Source organism: Camelus ferus, chromosome 8 (assembly GCF_009834535.1).
Source record: "Camelus ferus isolate YT-003-E chromosome 8, BCGSAC_Cfer_1.0, whole genome shotgun sequence".
NCBI lineage: Eukaryota > Metazoa > Chordata > Mammalia > Artiodactyla > Camelidae > Camelus > Camelus ferus.
The window spans coordinates 70,523,888-70,542,084 of NC_045703.1; the positions used below are offsets into that span (position 1 = coordinate 70,523,888).

Genomic DNA, 18,197 nt, shown 5'->3' on the forward strand with positions numbered 1-18,197 from the left:
CATCCTTTTGCTTCAAAATTTCCTTCTTCCATTCTCATCTGTAAGGCAAGCCCCCGTGTGAAGTCCAGGCGGCCGTGAGGGGAACAGGAGCTGTAAGGAGGAGACGTCTAAGAAGGCTGTCTGAAAAGACAGGCACACCTGTAAGGGACAATCAGCATGCTGTTGGAGTTTCCATAGATAATTACATTACACAGACTCCTAAAATGTCAGACATGAAATAATAAACAGGACTCTGCATGTGGTTGTTCTTTCTAATCGAATAGAACCATCTATGCATCAACTCTTTATTTCTCTGGTTTCTGTCAGAATCATGCCCTTTACTGCACGGCACTTCACAAAATACTGCACAGGCAAGCAGTTTCCCCTCTCCACAGTATTAATTAAATTACATAAAACTGGCAGTGTTTAAATTCTGGCATCTGTATTGTCTCACTTAATTACACCCCTGGACTCCTTTCAAAATTCTTTTATTAGCTACAGGGACATCTATTGGCGAAAGGGGGAAGAAATCATACACAAGCGGTCAGATGCACTTTGGGACTTCCCCCCCGCCACAGGCCCCCTGCCCCCGGAGGAAGGAGATCTTTCAGTCCGTCTGTCTGTCTGCAGCACTGCCACTCGGTGCTGAGCCGCCACGACCGAACAGCAGAGGGAAGCTCTCACCACGATAGAGACTCGTTGGGAATTTAGGAAACCTCGTAAGTACAACGCTTTTCAACATTCTTTCAACTTTTTTAAAACAGCCCAAACAAGAGTAGCTTTGAGTGGAATGCAGCTTACTGTGCCCACTCTCAGCACGCTGTGTCTGCCAGATTACAGCTTCCGTCAAGCGTGGGCTTGGGAGAAACTTCCAGAAGCTTGCCAGGAGCACCCTGTGCCGAGCATGCGTAAGTCCTGGGCAGCGAGGTGATCCCTGCCCTCGGGGCCGGCACAGGGCGGGGCCAAGCGGACAGGGCATGCGCAGCACAGCGGAACCGGCCCAGCTGCCGGGTGAAGGGCAACGATAGATGTGCCCGCAGGAGTTCTTGGCAAGTTCTTTCTCCTTTTTTTTTTTTTTTTTTTTTAATTGCTTTGTCCAAAAATCAAATGAATTTCCTTTCCAAATCTACTTTTTTTTTTTTTTTTTGTCTGAATGAATGGCCATCATCCAAGCCAGAAATCTGAGATCATCTTTGGTCTCTTTACTCACCCACTACATCCAGCCGCTAATTTCAGCATCCGCTTCCTCAGGCATCTTCCCCTCTCGTCCTCACTGTCACCGCTGTGGTCTGGACAATTATGCTCAGCTGGGCTGTGTCTTCTGTAGATCGGGGTGTGTCTGGGCTCTTTCCCCACGTCCTGAACCTGCCGCGATGGTCTTTCTAAAACATGAATCTTGGGTGGTTATTCTTCAATGGCTCCAAATTGCTCACCACCCTAAAACCCAAACTGCTTAGCATAGAAATTGAGACCCTCTGTGATGCGGACCTTGATTCACTCATCAACCTCATTTCTCTCTCTATTAAATTGCTCACTGTTGTTGAACCAGTGAAATGGGATCTACAGACTGAAGCTTTAAAAATGCTGCTTGTATTCTACAGAGGAAACACAGTGCTAAATTTGTTGGATATATTTTTTTGTAGAAAAAATTTGAAGACAGAAAACTCTTAAATTTGATTAAGAAACAAAATTTTATGAATTTTAATGGAAACTTGGTGTTTTTGAACTAAAATAAACACATTTAGCAACTTATACAATACTATTATTAATCAAACAACTTTTTGTTTCTCCATCTTTGCTTCATTTGTTCAGCAAATATTTAATAAATGCCAGTGATATGCAATCATCAGGCATCAGCTGCTTGAAGACATGACACAGTTCCAGCCTTCCACAAGCTCACAGTCTAGTGCAGGAAAACAAAACCAGAAAATATATATGATACAGTAAAGTGAGGGCTATAAAGAGGCACGTGGCTTAGATAACTTTTTGTTAAGCAGTGGCTCCAGAAGGAAAGATGTGTGAGGAAGTAGACGCTGAAATTAGGGGGTGGATATAGGGGATGAGAAAAAAGACCAAAAATGATCTCAGATTTGTGGGTTGGATGATTGCCATTCATTAAGGCAAAAAGTTGTATTAGTTAGATCTTTTTAAATTATAAGCAATAGAAAACTCAGATCAATCTCATTCGAGCCAAGAAAGAGAGAAAGAAAGAACAAAAGAAAGAGGAAGGAAGTAAGGAAGGAAGGAAGGAAAGAAGAAGAAAGAAAGAAAGAAAGAAAGAAAGAAAGAAAGAAAGAGAGAAAGGAAGGAAGGAAGGAAGGAAGGAAGGAAGGAAGGAAGGAAGGAAGGAAGGAAGGAAGGAAGGAAGGAAGAAAAAGAAAAGAAAAGAAAAGAAAGAAAGAGAAATTTGTCATACATAAAGGAACTTTCCAGGAGCAGCATGCGTTCAGTTGTAGTTTGACCCGGGTACTCCAACAATGTTGCCAGATCTCTCTTTCCCTCTCTCAACTCCAATTACATCTATGTTGGCTTTCTTATACATCGGTTATACCCATATAGTGATAAATATTGACAGAAACTCCAGGCATACATTTCGCCAGTTAATCAACTTCGTAAAAGTAAACAAACAAAACTTCCTTCTTAGTAATTCTATAAAATGGCCCCAGATGATTGTGAGCTCTTGGGGCACGTGCCCACTTTGGATCCCAGCACATGGCTATGAGAATAGAAAGTATTGATTGATACTGTCTCAACTTTGCTGTCCGAGCATGGGGTAAGCTTCATCCAAACAATGTGGGCTGAAAGTAAGAGAACAGTGGTTCCTCAAGAAAAAAAATTCGTAACAGAAGGAGGAAGAGATGTTGGACAGGTAGGAAGCAAGATATACTTGTTTTAGTGTTTGTTCTGGGTCTTGAAAGATGAATAGAACTTAGCTAAGTAGGAAAGTTGATGAAAGCCATTCCAGGCAAAGGCAGCAGGTGTGTGGGAACAGAGCTGTCAGAAAACATGGTACTTTCAGGTACCTTTTAGAATGATTTCAGTATGAGAAGACACGTGTGGGTATGTGGCAAGTTAAAAGATCAGAGATGTTGATTCAAATCATAATGAGCTGTAAAGTTTCAGTGATCTTTTGGGAAAGATTAAGTATGCCAGAAATATGAATACTTTAAAACTTCTGTAATATTTGAGGAAGAGTTTGTTCAGCTATATTCTGAAGAATTATGAGCCTTGAATCCATGTGTTCTGAGTCCAGCTGTGATCACGTTGGCTACAGTCAAATGGACCAGTGATGGGTTTCTGACTTAAAGACAACCTGGGGTCATCGTCTGCTCTGAGGGCCAGTCACCTGTCAGATCTGCCAGGCCAGCACTCTACAGGGAGAGCCAAGCAGTCAGCAGTAGATGGACTAGTAGGAGAAAAGGGACAGTAGGTGAATGATCTTGATGTTGGAAACTAGAGGCAGGGTGGCAGCAATGTAGTTCATGAGACTGTGCGTGTCTTAGACCACCACTTGGCTCTCCCAGTGGTATTTTAGTGCTCATGAGACCGTGCGACTTCCCAGCTTGGTTCAGCCATGCAGATGAGGTGGTGGTTTTCCCTCGTGAATGTTACCCATGAACTGTTATCCTTGTGGTCGTCCTGGAAGAACACTGTGTCTTGCCACCCAACAAAACTCAAGTAATTCAAGGGCTTGGCACACATCAATCCAGGGTCTTCATGTTAACATGAAGACACTGGAAGAAATTCTTAAGGGCGATATTGTAAAAATACATGTTAAATTTATTTTTTTCAATTCATTAAATTAAAGAGTACATCTTAAAATGCGGGCAGGGGAGGGGAAGGCAAACCAAATACTTAATCCCTTCCACTTGCGTGGGAAGCTTTTCACTCTCTTCACAACAGAAGGTCTTATTTTCAGGCCCCTCACTTGGTAACGGGCAGAGATTTCATAACCAAATGGAGCTTTTGAGATCATGGCTGAATATCCAAGGCTTCAGCCTTCCTAGTGTTTGGATTTGCTGCTGAAATGTCCGCAAGAGCTCGAGTATGTCTGAAGAGAAGTAAATACAGCACCTGGTCTGAAAGTGCTTGTGAGTGTAACAGGGGTAGGTCATCACCTTTAAAGGGTGTATGAGTTCTTATTTGTGTTAAAAAATGATCCCTTTCAGTATATATTTTAGATCTGAAGCTGATAATATTTTATTCGCCTTTAACTATAGAAAGGTTAACAATTCTGACATGAAATCAGTGGATGAAAAAAATCCTTGAAATTAATTCATAAACATTCACTGTTGGGGTTGCATTTTGCTGAGAACCATGTTAGTTGCAAATTAAAAAAAATCACTGCCATTATTAATCACCTCAAATGATCGCTCTTAGAAACATGTAATTTCAACACACAAAAAACTCAAATATATTTTCCTTTCCTTTGCTATTAAAAGTGCCACCCAGAGACGGCACAGCAGAGACACCAAGGGTGAATTTCATACACAATTCAGCTTGGGGGCACGGGCTGGATTCCTAATCGTACAGCCTCTCTCTCGGCAGGTTATTATGATTAGGTTGAAACATTTGCATTTATATTTGTTATCTGCGAGAGATAATTAGATATTTCCCCTGCAAAATAATTTACATTAATGGGCCGTAACTTTCAATATGCAGCTTTAAACTGCACATTTAAATAATATAATATCTGTCTCCCTTAATTTTACAGTAATTGTCTCCATGTGGAGGCTTTATTTTTTTCTTTTCAAAAACACAATAGGTTAAAACAACATGCTAAATGTCTTTAGTTTATTAGTTTGAAATTTTAGAATAGTTAACCTAGCAAACTTGTTCAGAACTTTACTAAATTCTTGGTATGCAAAATGAAAGTGGCTTTGAACTGGAAAAAAAAAAAATCAACAACAGAAAAAGAAACTCTATAGCCTTGCTAAAGATACATGGATTACACGTGGGACGTACTTGTCTTAGGGGAGGGTGGGATCATTTTGGGGGAGGTCACTTCTGTGCATAATCCAAAATAACTGTTAGCTGTCAATTAGAAACAAAGGTTGCCTTGGTTATACACTCAGCTTGTCGTCAGTCTAGGGTTAGGTCACCAATACCTTCTTTGGTGAAAGGTCAGTGTTTAATTATGCCCTGAATATTCCATTTATTCATCCCTTCAGTTACTCTATGCTCATTAGGTTGAGGTGGTTCATGGGGTAGAGTGAAGCCTTCAAAAACCCAGTTTAGAAGTCGTGTCTACCAAGCCCACCCGTAGGTGAACTTTGCTCTAGAAGATTATTATCACCAATTTTACAAGTACAAGACTGACTGCATGTGATGAGGGCTCCTGAAATGTAAACAGAATGCTCCCAACTACGAAGCTTCCCTTGGTCTGAATAATTCTTTAATTAGAGATGGAAAGTGAGTGTCTCTGTTCTCACTGACCTTGGCTAAGTTGGCATGATTAAACCATTAATTTTATGATTTTAAAATAATAATATAGGAAATATCAAAAGATTCCAGTTTCTCATGAGTTTGGATGGACAATGAAACATACATGCCAGCAAGGGCCTTCAGAAGCCTGTATAAAATATTTCAGGTTTTGGAGTTAGAAGTCATGGCTTCTAGCTAGTGTAATAGAACAAATGGTCCTTCTGATGCACTCAGCTTCTCAAAGGTTCAGTTCCCGGCTGATAATTGTGTCGTGTTACTGGTGATAGTTAACAAACACACTATATCACTATGTACCTATAAGGATAAGCTCCATGGACATGCTTATATACAAACACTAAGGCAAAAATAGTAACAATGGATGAGCTCCACAAAGGCTCTTTAGGGGATGTGCAGGGCAAGATGCCAACCACCCACATCTGCAACTTTCCCCAGAGATACGTTCTCTGTAGCTCCTTTCCTATGTAACATAACATCCCTGAGCAAATGTGTTCACACTGCTGGTTAGTCACGTCTGGAATGAAGTGTTTGCAAAGATAAGAATCAACACACAACTCTCTGAACTATGAGTATGTTTTTTTTTTCTTGGAATTAGTGGATCGAAAAATGCGATTTGATTCTATAGCGTATTACATTCATGTTATTAATGCATTGATGTGTTCCATTTCAAACAAGAGGCCACTTGTTTTCATATTCTGAAAAGCATCCAAATAAAGAAGCAACATCTGATGGTACTTTTTGCTTTATCTATTTTTAGCATTCAAAAATACCTGCAAAGACCCAATCTGCTGACCGTCTTCCTGATCTCTGGTTAAATGGTTTCATTGGCAACGTGAATAGAGAGCAGCCTTGAGGATGATTTTGGACCCAGAATCTCTGTGTCATCTGCATTTATTTAGAGCCAGAATAGCTGGTTGAATATTACTTGTTGGGTAATGTGACCTTGGGCTCCTTCCTGCAGGCAGAGCCCGAGCAGCTCTTGCTGAAGCATCGTTATCAGATTAGGAGACCACTGAAATGGTTGATCTGCTTTATTTTCACACACGTGTTTCTTCTCCATATACAAAAACCATAGTCAAGTGTCTGTAATTCAAATGCCTTTCAATTAGTCTAGTCCTGCAGAATCATTCATCAACATAAAAGCCATGGTCTGGCACTCCAAATATAGGAAGTAAATTGAATTGCTTTGTATTAGTCATAAAAGCCACCATGACAATACTGTGACTGTCACTAGTACATTTTCCTAGCTTTGCATGGCTTTAATATATTAATGTGAGAAGCGTGACCTTTAAACGACCTTGAATGAGTAAGCCTTCAAAGTGCAATTACTGAGTGCTGGCAGGCCAGGCACTGTTCCAGGCACCAGGGATACCCAGGGGCCCTGGCCTCTGGGAGCTGTGTTCCTGTAGTGTGAAACAGGTGACAAAAAGTAAAAAGTGAGCATATCAGATGGTGAAAAAGCATTACAAAGAAAATTAAAAGAATGTGATAGAAATCGGACTGTTTTGGGTTAATCTGTTTGAGAAATCAGGCCCTGAGAAGATCTCAGGAGGGGATTTCAGGAAGAGGGGAGCCCTGGTGAGGCACCCGGGGGCAGATGTAAGCTGGGTGGTTCTCACGAGAGGGACCACTCAGAGTGATGCTTCCTCCGGTGGGGGAGGGGCGCTTGGGAGGAAACGAGGTCAGGACGGTGAGACCTGCAGGTGGGGTGCAAAGTTCTCACGGAACCCAGGTCTGCACCTGGACTTGCATCTTCCGTAACTTCTCATGTGTGTTTTAATTGTTTAGCTTTTTTGTTGAATTATTTTTATGTCCTAAGAAGATAGTTCTCTCTGTATCACTGAAGAATATAGAAAAAAATAAGTATTTCTCAATATTTTTGCTTTAAGAGGAAATTGGAACATATTACATCACTCTAAATAGAGAAAAAATGAAGATATATATTAAAATATATATTAAAATAGTAAATATCTGTATGAAGAATTACAAAACTAGTAACTTCCTGGTTAATTAATATATAATTAATTTCAGTAAATGATTCTTATTTTTGAGCGTTACTGGCAGCTGATAAGCCGAACAGTCATCAAATCAATAAATATCACTTTGTACAAATCAAAATACCCAGAATGTAACGGCTGTCAGAGAAAGCGGACAAGCAGCAGTGAGATTCGTAGGATGAGGGCTTCAAAACCTGCATTCACAGAGAGCGTATGAAAAGATGCGCGACCTCACTAGTATCAGGGGTAAACTTAACCACAGTGATAAAACATTTTGCACACAGATTTGAAAAAGTTAAAAACTGATTGCAGTGGGAAGTTTGACTCATTGCTTGTGAGAATATATATTTATATAAATATCTTGAAGAATAATATGGCATATCTAGTAAAGTTTAAGAAATGTATATCCTCTATTTGAGTTGCTTTACACATAGCTGTAAGGGTACGACCCTAGGGAGACAGCGGCAGCAATTTGGAAACAATATAAATATTCACCCACAGGAAGATGCAATCAAACAAATGTATTCATGCCATTGTACAAGACAGAGCAGTGAAAACAAATAAATTAACACCACATATATCAACATAGATGACTCACAAACACAGCATTAAATGAATAAACATAGTTTCAGAAAAATATATCATGGTATGATACAAGTTATAGAAAACTTTAAAATATATGAAACAATAACATAGTTGCTCAGGGTATACATAAGTGGCATAATGCAAGGAAATTATAACCATATTTGTTTGTCACAACAGAGAATTATAAAATTACAATTTCTGTTTTTGAACATTAAATTCTGCCAATTTGTCAATGACTGTCAAAATTGATCTTTGCATGATCATGTTCAGCAGAGAGTAAAACCAGATTTGTCCATTTATCTTCATTAATAGCTGATCAAAGAATACTTTTAAACTCAAAAAGTTTCCTTTACATGAAGAAAAGATACATTAAAAGTTCTTTAGCAGAATGATAAGTTTGATAGAGATTCATAAAATATCCATTATACAATAAATTTCAGAAATTAAAATACCATCCATGTCTTTACTTCTTCAGATTTGATTCTTATAGCTTTTAAATATTTCTGTACAAAAAAAAAAAGTCACAGAAGAATTTTACCACACTATGGAAAACAGCACGGAGATTTCTTAAAAAATTAAAAATAGAACCACCATATGATCCAGCAATTCCACTGCTGGAAATTTATCCCAAGAAAACAAAAACAGTAATTTGAAAAAATATACGCTCCCCATGTTCACTGAAGTATTTTTTACAATAGTCAAAATATGTAAACAACCAATGGATTTTTTTAAAGAAGTGTATGTATGTGTGTGTGTGTGTGTGTGTATATATATATATATATATATATATATATATATATATATAAAAAGAAATACCATTAGGCATAAAAAAGATTGTTTCTCTAAAAAAAAATATGGATGGAACCTCAGGGCATTTTGCTAAGTGAAATAAATCAGAAGAAGAAAGACAAATGTTATATGATCTTACTTATATATGGAATCTTAAGACAAAAGAAAAACATAGGAACAAAGCTTATAGATACCATATAGATTAGTGGTTTTCAGAAGTGAGGGTTTGGGGTGGGGGTGGGTGGGTAAAACGGATGAAGAGAGTCAAAAGGTATAAATTTCCAATTATAGGATAAATAAGTCATGGGATATGATGTACAACATGGTGATTATAGTTAATACTACATTTCATGTTTGAAAGTTGCTAAGAGAGTAAATCTTAAAGTCTTTGCACAGGAAGGAAAAAAATCTGAAACTGTATGTGGTGACAAACGTTAACTAGACTTATTGTGATCATTTTGCAATATATACGAATATCAAATCATTATGCTGTATAATCGAAATGCATATAATGTTATGCCAATTATAACACTATAAAAAGAAATTTATTAGAAAATTTATTATAAATTACTATTTTTTGTTAAAATTTTAAACGTTTTTCCCAAACATCAGAGAAAATGACAGCATGAAAGCAAACACTGGCATTATTTTATTTACTGCTTTTTAGGAAACCATAAAGGTACTCAAGTATTACCTTTTAAAAATTTTATGAACACATAAGACTAGCATTTTTGGCTATTCCTTCTGGTATTCTTCAAGATTTGATTTCTTTGTTATATAATATCCAGTTTGTTATATTTTGTGGTGGCTGAAATTAATTGTTGTTTCTGTTCTATCATTTTCTATTTCAAATCTACTGTTTAAACACAGGTACATGTATTATCACAGGATTTCGAGACCTGTACTGTGCCCAAAGCAAGCTCATATGATCCTCAAAACTTGCAGACTTATTCTCCAAACAGACACATATAGCTGAGTTCTCTGAAATAACTATCATGTGAAATACAACTTATATTAAGGATAAGTAATTTAAAAATGCTCCTCGGAAGCTCACACATAGATTACTAGATCTTAAGAGTAACAGAATTTAGACCAGCAATTTTTTTTAGAGGATTAAGTATTTTAACACTGAAATAGTTTAGAATTGTGTGCTGTTGCAAACTGGCAGTAGGGGCTAATGGGTGAAAGTGATGAAATGGCATAAACTTCCAGCTGCAAAAGGTAGAAGCCCTGGGGGTCCAGAGCACAGCCCGGTGGCTGTGATCAACAGTACTGTCTTGTATACTTGAAAGTTGCTAAGACAGTAGACCTTAAGTGTTCTTAACACACACACACATGTGTGAGGTGGTGGAGGTGCTAACCAACCTAACTGCGTTAAAATTTCACAATATAGAGATATATCAATTTACCACATTATACAACTTAAACGTGTATAATGTCCTGTGCCAATTATATCTAATTAAATCAGGAAAAAAAAATAAAAAAGCAGATTGGCTTTTGATGAGTTTGTTATTATTTGAAAATTTGATACAGACAATGTCCCTTTTTATTACGCAGACTTGGGGAAGACATTGCTTTTAGCACACCAATGATTGATCTGCAAACTTGCCTTGTTCTTTTTCATTTTTTGCTTACTTCTTTTTCCTAATATTGAATTTAAGGCAACCCATTCTCTCAAAAGTCTACTTTTAATCCCTTTCCTCTACTAAAAACTTGCTGAACACAAAGATGAGAGCAAGTATTCCCGCACTAGACCTCCCAAAACATTTTCTATCTATACTATGCTGTGTACTTAATGGCTTACTAAAATTACCTTCAATTTTTAATAAACTTGTTATCTTATGAAATCACATTGGAAATTTTTATAGATCATCACTGTACTTTCCATGTGTATTTTGAAATCCTAACTGAGTGATTGAAAGACAGGAGTGAAGAGAGGAAGGACTTAATTTATGTAGCCATTGTATTTGTAAAGAATACATAAGGCACACTTCAGTGTGCCAAAAGTCACTCTGGAAAAGGCGTAGACTGCGAGTCCCTGCCCCACCTGAAGAGAATCTGATTCTTGGTATCTGGCTGCAGCAAGAAATCAAATATTCTAACTAACAATCTCAGCTTCAGCTCATCAGGTGATATTGATGCAGGTGATTTTTGGACCAAAATTTGGAAACTACTTTCTTGGGGGAATTGGTATTTTTGTATTGAACATAAGAGCCTAAAGACATACCTCACTTGATCAAACAGAATCTGGATTTATGATGTAGTTCAAGCCTGTTTATATTAGTGAATAAGTATTAGAATAAAATTATGTTTGAAAAAATGCTTTATCCAATAAAATTCATAAGTCTCTAGCCAGCAGAACTAAGAAAAAATGTGATTGGATAATTATTACTGATACCAGAAATGAAATGAAATGAAAGAGAAGACATTACTATAGATCTGATGGACATTAAAAAGATAATCAAGGGATACTATGATCAACTCTATGCCAAAAAATCTGACAACTAGATGGAAGGGACCAATTCCTTGAAAGATATAATCTGCTAAAACTCACACAAGGAGAAATAGGTAATCTGAATAGTCTTGTATCTATTCGAGGAATTAAATAAATGATTAATGACCTTCCAAAAGAGGAAGCAACAGGTCCATATGAGTTCACTGGTGAATTATACAAAGAAGTAAGAAAGAAATTATACCAATTCTTTATAATCTCTTTCAGAGGATAGAAGCAAAAGGATCACTTCCAAACGCATTCTGTGAGGCCAGCACTATCTTAACACCAAGACCAGGCAATGACATTGCAAGGAAACTACAGACCAATATCTCTCACAAACACAGACACAACATCCTCAACAAAATTTTAGCAAATTAAATTCCCAAAAGCATAAAATAAATTATACACCACAATCAATTGGGGTTAATCCCAATTATGCAAAGCTGGTTCAACAACTTAAAGTTAATTATTAGAATCCATCAGGTCAATAGACTAATAAATAAAAATTATGTGAGCATATTAATAGATTCAGGAAAAGCATGTGACAAAACCCAACATTCATTTATGATAAAAACTTAGTAAACTAGTAATAGAGGGGAACTTTTTCAACTTCATAACAATATCACTTACCACAAACCTACAGCTAACATCACACTTAATGGTGAGAAACCCAAAACTTTCCCACTAGGATCAGGTACAGGTCAGGGATGTCCCTTGTAAACCACTCCTTTTCAACATCATACTGGAAGTCCTGGCTGTTGCAATAAGGCAAGAAAAGAAAAGGAAAGCTCTACAGATTGGGAAGGATGACCTAAAATTGTCTTTGTTTGCAGATCACCTGATCATCTATGTAGAATTCTAAAAAAAAAATTTAACCAAAATCCAAAAACTCTTGCAACTAATAAGAGAGTATAGCAAGCTTGCAGGGCACAAGGTTGACATACAAAAGTCAATTTCTTTCCTACATACCAACAATGAATAAATGGAATTTGAAATTAAAAACACCATACCATTTAATTTAGCATCCTCTCAAAATAAAATACTTAGGTATAAATCTAACAAAATATGTAAATATCTGTGTGAGGAAAACTACAAAACTCTGATAAATGAAATCAAAGAGCTAAATAAATGGAGAGATAGATATTCCATGTTCATGAATAGAAACACTCAGTATTTTCAAGAGGTCAGTAATACCTTACTTGACCTACAGATTCAATGCAAACTCAGTCAGAACTCCAGCAGGTTATTTTGTGGATTTTGACAAACTGGCTCTAAAGTTCATACAGAGAGGAGCCGAAAGACCCAGAATATCCAACACAATGCTGAAGGAGAACAAAGTTGGAGGACTGACACTGTCAGGCTTCAAGACTCACTGTGAAGCTTTCAAGACAGTGTGGTACTGGTGGAAAAAAATGGACAAATACATCAATGAAACAGAATAAAGACCTCAGAAATAGACACACAAATAAAGTAACTGATGTTTGATGAAGGAGCAAAGGCAACACAATGAAACAAAACATCTGTTTAAAACAGTCTTTTCAAAAATTGGTTCTGAAACAACTGGACATCTACATGCAAAAAACAAACCTTGATGCAGACCTTACACCTTTCACAAAAATTAACTCAAAATGGATCACAGACCTGAAATGTGAAACTCAAACTGTAAACTCCTGAAAGATAACATAGGAGAAAACCTAAATGGCCTTGGGTGTGGTGATTTTCTTAGATACAACACCAAAGACACAATTCATGAAAGAAATAATTGATAATTAAATTAAAAAAATCTTTTCTGCAGAAGACAGTACCAAGATAATTAGAAGGCAAGCTACAGACTGGGAGAAAATACTTCTGAAAGATACATCTGAATGAAGATTATTATCCAAAACATACAAAGAACCCTTAAAACCTAAGAATAAGAAAGCGATCTGCTTAATTAAAAAATGGGCCAATGACCTTAACTGACACGTCACCAGAGAAGGTATTCAGATGGTTCAGGTGGCATATAAGTACACGAAAGGAGGCTCCACACCACGTCATCAGGGAAATGCAAATTAAAACAACGAGATACCACTACACACCTATGAGAATGGCCAAAATCCAGAACACCAACAACACGAAATGCTAGCAGGGACGTGAAGTAACATGTGATTCTTTGCTGGTGCGAATGCACAGCAGCACAGCCACTTTGGAAGGGTGTCTGATGGTTTCTTTTAGAACTAAACATACTCTTATCATACAGTCCAACAGTCACACTGCTTGGTATTTACCTAAAGGAACTTATGTTCATACAAAAACCTGCACGTGGATGTGCATAGTGGCTTTATTCATAATTTCCAAATCTTGGAAGCAACCAGGATGTCCTTCAGTCAGTTAATGGATAAATAGTGATATATCCAGACAATGGAATATTATTTGACGCTAAAAAGAAATGAGCTATTAATCCATAAAAAGACACGGAGGAGAGTTAAATACACGTAACTAAGTGAAAGAAGCCAATCTGAAAAGTCTATGTATTGCATAATTCCAACTGCATGACTTTCTGGAAAAGGCAAAATTACAGAGACAGTGAAAGAGATCAGTTTTGGCAAGGGTTAGACAAAGCACAGAGGGTTTTCAGAGCAATGAAAATACTCTGTGTGATATTATAATGATGGCTGTACATCAATTTACTTTTGTACAAACCCAGAGGATGTGTGACACCAAAGCAATTCCTAAGATAAACTATGGACATCGGATGATTGAGATATGTTAATGCGGGTTCATTCCTGATTAAAAAAAAGTACCTTTCCAGTGAGTGATGCAGATAATTCGGGAGGCAATGCATATGTGGGGGCCAGGAGTAATCTCCACACCTCCCTCTCGATTTGTCGTAAGCCTTACAGTGCTCTAAAAATAACAAAGTCTTTAAGAGAAAGAGAACACGTCTCACAAACCATTGGCATCATGCAAACAGAAGAGGCCTGTTTTCACGTGGAGGGTGCGGTCATACAAAACACAACTTTGTAGGTTTTGGGTGGAAGAATAAGGGTGGTGTTTGGGGGCAGAAGACTTGATTCTCTAGTGTGATTCTTAAAGGAATGATTTCAATAAATGTGTTTATACCAATTTGATCATGGTGTGAGATAAACGTGGGCCCAATCCTGGTATTTGAGACAGAGCTGGCTTGCTCTGGGTCCCCAAACAAGTTTTTAAAACCTGCAAAAATGGCCTCAGAAAGTGGGAAGGAGAAATTAAATTTAGTTTTGCTTGTAAATAAGAAATATCCTGGATCCAAACACATATGCTCTATGCTAAATTCTCCTCAGATTAGCATAATCAGAAAGTCGAATTTGTTAATTCCAGATCAAGGAAAGAATTCTAGCCCATCTGTTTCCTTGCAAAATTTGAGGACCTATTACAGTCTCGGTGAGAACAGGACTCAGTGTTTGCTGCTGTTTTAATAATTTTGTTCTTTATGTAGCACCACTCACCCCAACGCCTTCCCACTTCTCGGCAGGCGTGGAGGGTCTCCATGTCCGCCCGTGGCGGGGCGGGGGAGAGACGTGGCCACTGTCTCCCATGCGATGCTAAACAGCAACTCAGGGTTCAGGAGAAGAATATCACATTCGCATAACAGTGCAGAGGAAATGAAGAGCACAGACGAATGCCCTGCTTGTGTCAAGAGTGGTGGCTGGGGACCTTTACTGCACCTTGAGTCCAGACAGCTTCTCTCCAGCAGCCTTGCAGGCTGCAAGCTGGATGTCCACCTGGCAGTGACCCTGAAGAATGAGCACCCACAGCGCCGGTGGACCGCCCTTCAAGGTCTCCCCTCGCAGAAGTGAACGAGCTTAACCTGTGCCTCGTGCAGGAGCCCTAGGTCGGAGCTGTAGGAAAGCAACTGGCAAGTCAGAGGGCACAGCAGCCTGCGGATACGGCCGCAGCTCTGCCCCGCGCTTCTAACCTGCTGTGGCTGCAGCAAGCGCCCTGCTCGGGGTGCCGGGCCGACTAAACAGGACTCGATGAATGAGCCGAGACAGTTCTGCACTGGGGACATCATTTATTTCACATGGGAGTCAGAGGGGCCTGTTTAAGGACATGACACGGGTCACACGACAACAAGGCACACGGAAGAATACAAACGTCAGAAAGCCCTTCGCCTTTTCACCAGAAACGTCACACTCTTTTTCCACGAAAAGTGATTTTTCTCAAACTCTTTTCCTGACAGGTTTCATACCTCACCTCTTGCCATCTATTTTAAAGTTTTGAATTCCTAGGACCTAAAACCGTCTAGTTCACACTTTAATCACTCACAATTGGTAGGAAATCAGTGGTTTTACACATGCATACTTTCTGAGTGGCCATCAAAGCTCATCACTGAAGTTTGGTAATATTCATTAAAATATTATACTTTTTCTTTTTGCTTTCAAATTGCCTACAAAATGTGATTCAGTGATTTCACCATGTCTCAGGTCCCTAACCTGGAGCATCCGCTACTCTGCTGGGGTCATCCTGTGCCACCAGGCGTGTCCCGGCTTGAAGCGGCCTCATTCTGTGTCTGTGAGTCCTTGTGTCTGGTTTTCACAGGGCCCTGGGTGCTCTCCTCCACCTCTCTTCTGCTCATAGCAATTCACCCTTTGCTTCTAGTCTCCCACTCAATTTTTTTTTAAATTTTTCAAGATTTTCTTTTGGCGGGGAGGTAATTAAGTTTTATTTATTTATTTATTTTTAGAGGAGGTGCTGGGGATTGAACCCAGGACCTCATGCATGCTAAGCACACGCTCTACCGCTTGAGCTATACCTCCGCCCTTCCCACTGTCAATTTTTAAACATGCCACTTGGCCAATTATTCTCAGAATGTTTGTAAAGAGTGAATTAGGGTCCCTAGGGAGCATGAATGAACGAATTCACAACAAAACAGGTTGACTTTCCAAGTCATCCATCTTAAAACACCAGGTGACTATTTTATTTCCTAACCGGGTTCATTTTTCACCCAAAGAGTTGAGGCTGCTGATTAAGTGACCTTCACACGAGTGCGATGGGGCTGGGTAAGAAGCTTCTCTGGTTTTCAGTTGTTGGAATAGTCCCTTCTAAAACAGCCTGAATGATATGTGCATATTTTGTATTAATTTTAGTAGGGCATGGGCCTCACTTGACATATATATTGAAAATAAATACTAAATAAGATTTTCAATTTCAAAATGAAATATTTCTCTAAATGATATTTCACACGTGAAATGACCCACATGCCCCTCTGGCCACAGTGGTGTCGTCTGTAATGGCAAAAGGCTAGAGACAACTAAAATGTCCAAAATAGGGGATGATTCACTTTGTGATGGGATAGTGAACAACTGTAAAAAGAAAAACAGAAACAAAAACAAGGAACGTTCTTTACATACCGATATGGTATGATTCCTGCCCTGGAGAAGGGAGGCTAGACTGTTGCAGAAAACAAACCCACAGCGTGTTAATAGGATTGCAGTCTATTTCTCACTCTCCTCGTTGGCAGGTGGTTCTCCTCTATGCAGTGATTCGGGGCCTTAACTCTAAAAGATCATTTTTATTTCTTTAACTGAGATTACATGAACACCATCACATTTTTCCTTTCCTCATCTGGCCCCAGTACCCTCCAGCGCCTCATTATTGTCTGCACTCAGCTGATGGAGTGGAACAGACGATGGTGGACATATACCTGCTTCTTAGAACTCTTGATCTGAGAATGAGTATGGCTTCTCTTTACATTTTATCTGAAAGAACTAGTCCCACAGCTGTATCTCAGTCAGAAAAGGCTGTAAAATGCCTGTTCCTGCCTGAGCAGCTGCTCTGAGCTGTAACTACTGACTCTGATCGGGGAGAATGGACTTTGCTGGGCTCCGAGCTTCCTCCGCTACCCTCTCACTTACATAGCCTGCTCTAGGAAAGCAAGTATCTGTGTCACTAGGCGTCTAAAGAGAAGGAGGAATGTTTATTTGTATTGTTAGGTACATGCCTTAAAAAAAACTAGTAACCATGGTTACCTATGGACGGAGTTTTGAGAATTAGCAAATAGGAGATGGGGAAGAAAGGAAACTTCATTATAATCATGTATATACTTTCATATGCTAACAATGTGAGGGGAATTACCTATTCAGAAGAGAAAAAGCTTAAGAAGTAGGAAAATGATAGAACGCTGCACCAGTGGAGACAGAAGGTAAGAGGCGTGGCTTCCAGACTGACTGCAGACCCATCTGGCTCAGGGCCTCCCAGCCCACCAGCAGCGTAGGAGTGCGCGAGGCCGTCTGGGGCCCTCAGGAGCTGCAGTCTTGAAGACTGTGAGCAAAGCGGAGGCGAGGATGTACCCAGGCTGATGTCACGATAGGAAACCTGCTTTTCTTTGCTCAGAGAAGAGACAGATATTTATAGGGAGAATATCTCACTTTGTACAATCTGTGAAATACACATAAGCAAAGCAGGTGTATTTGTTTCTTTCTTTTTTTTTTTCCGGTACATAGATGTTTCTTATTGACCCCAGTGGACTGGAGGTGTTCTCACCACAGAGAACGGAACACCGATGTCATTGCGTGTGTAAATGCTCCTCATAGCCAGCATCTGATTATGGATTTAGATGGTGTAGGGTAGGGTTTAGAGAAATCAGGGGATGGACAGATAGCTAAAGGAGAAGGTGGCTGCCTACTGCCTGCAGGGGATGATGTCCAAAGTGTGTTTCATCCCTATCTTAAACAATTTTCCTGTGAAGACCCCCAGCAGCCTCAGGAATCCCCTGGAAGGAAGGCTATCAACGTTTTTTTGTTTTTGTTTTTGTTTTTTCATAAGCTCCCTATGACAGGAGCACAAACTCCAGGAGATGGCAGCTCATACCAACGTGGTGGGATCCACTCGTGCAATCCCAGCTGCTGCCTGGGTGAGTTTTCCCGAGAGGAAGACACAAGGATGGC

At 39.1% G+C, this 18,197-nt stretch overlaps 1 long non-coding RNA gene across 1 annotated transcript; it reads left to right on the forward strand.

Annotated features, from left to right (window-relative positions):
- The first annotated feature begins 523 nt into the window (after positions 1–523).
- On the forward strand, positions 524–8,054 carry LOC116665476. The gene is made up of 3 exons (XR_004322117.1): positions 524–698; positions 3,899–4,085; positions 6,179–8,054. It is a non-coding gene; the product is annotated as an uncharacterized LOC116665476 (long non-coding RNA).
- Positions 8,055–18,197: the final 10,143 nt, after the last annotated feature.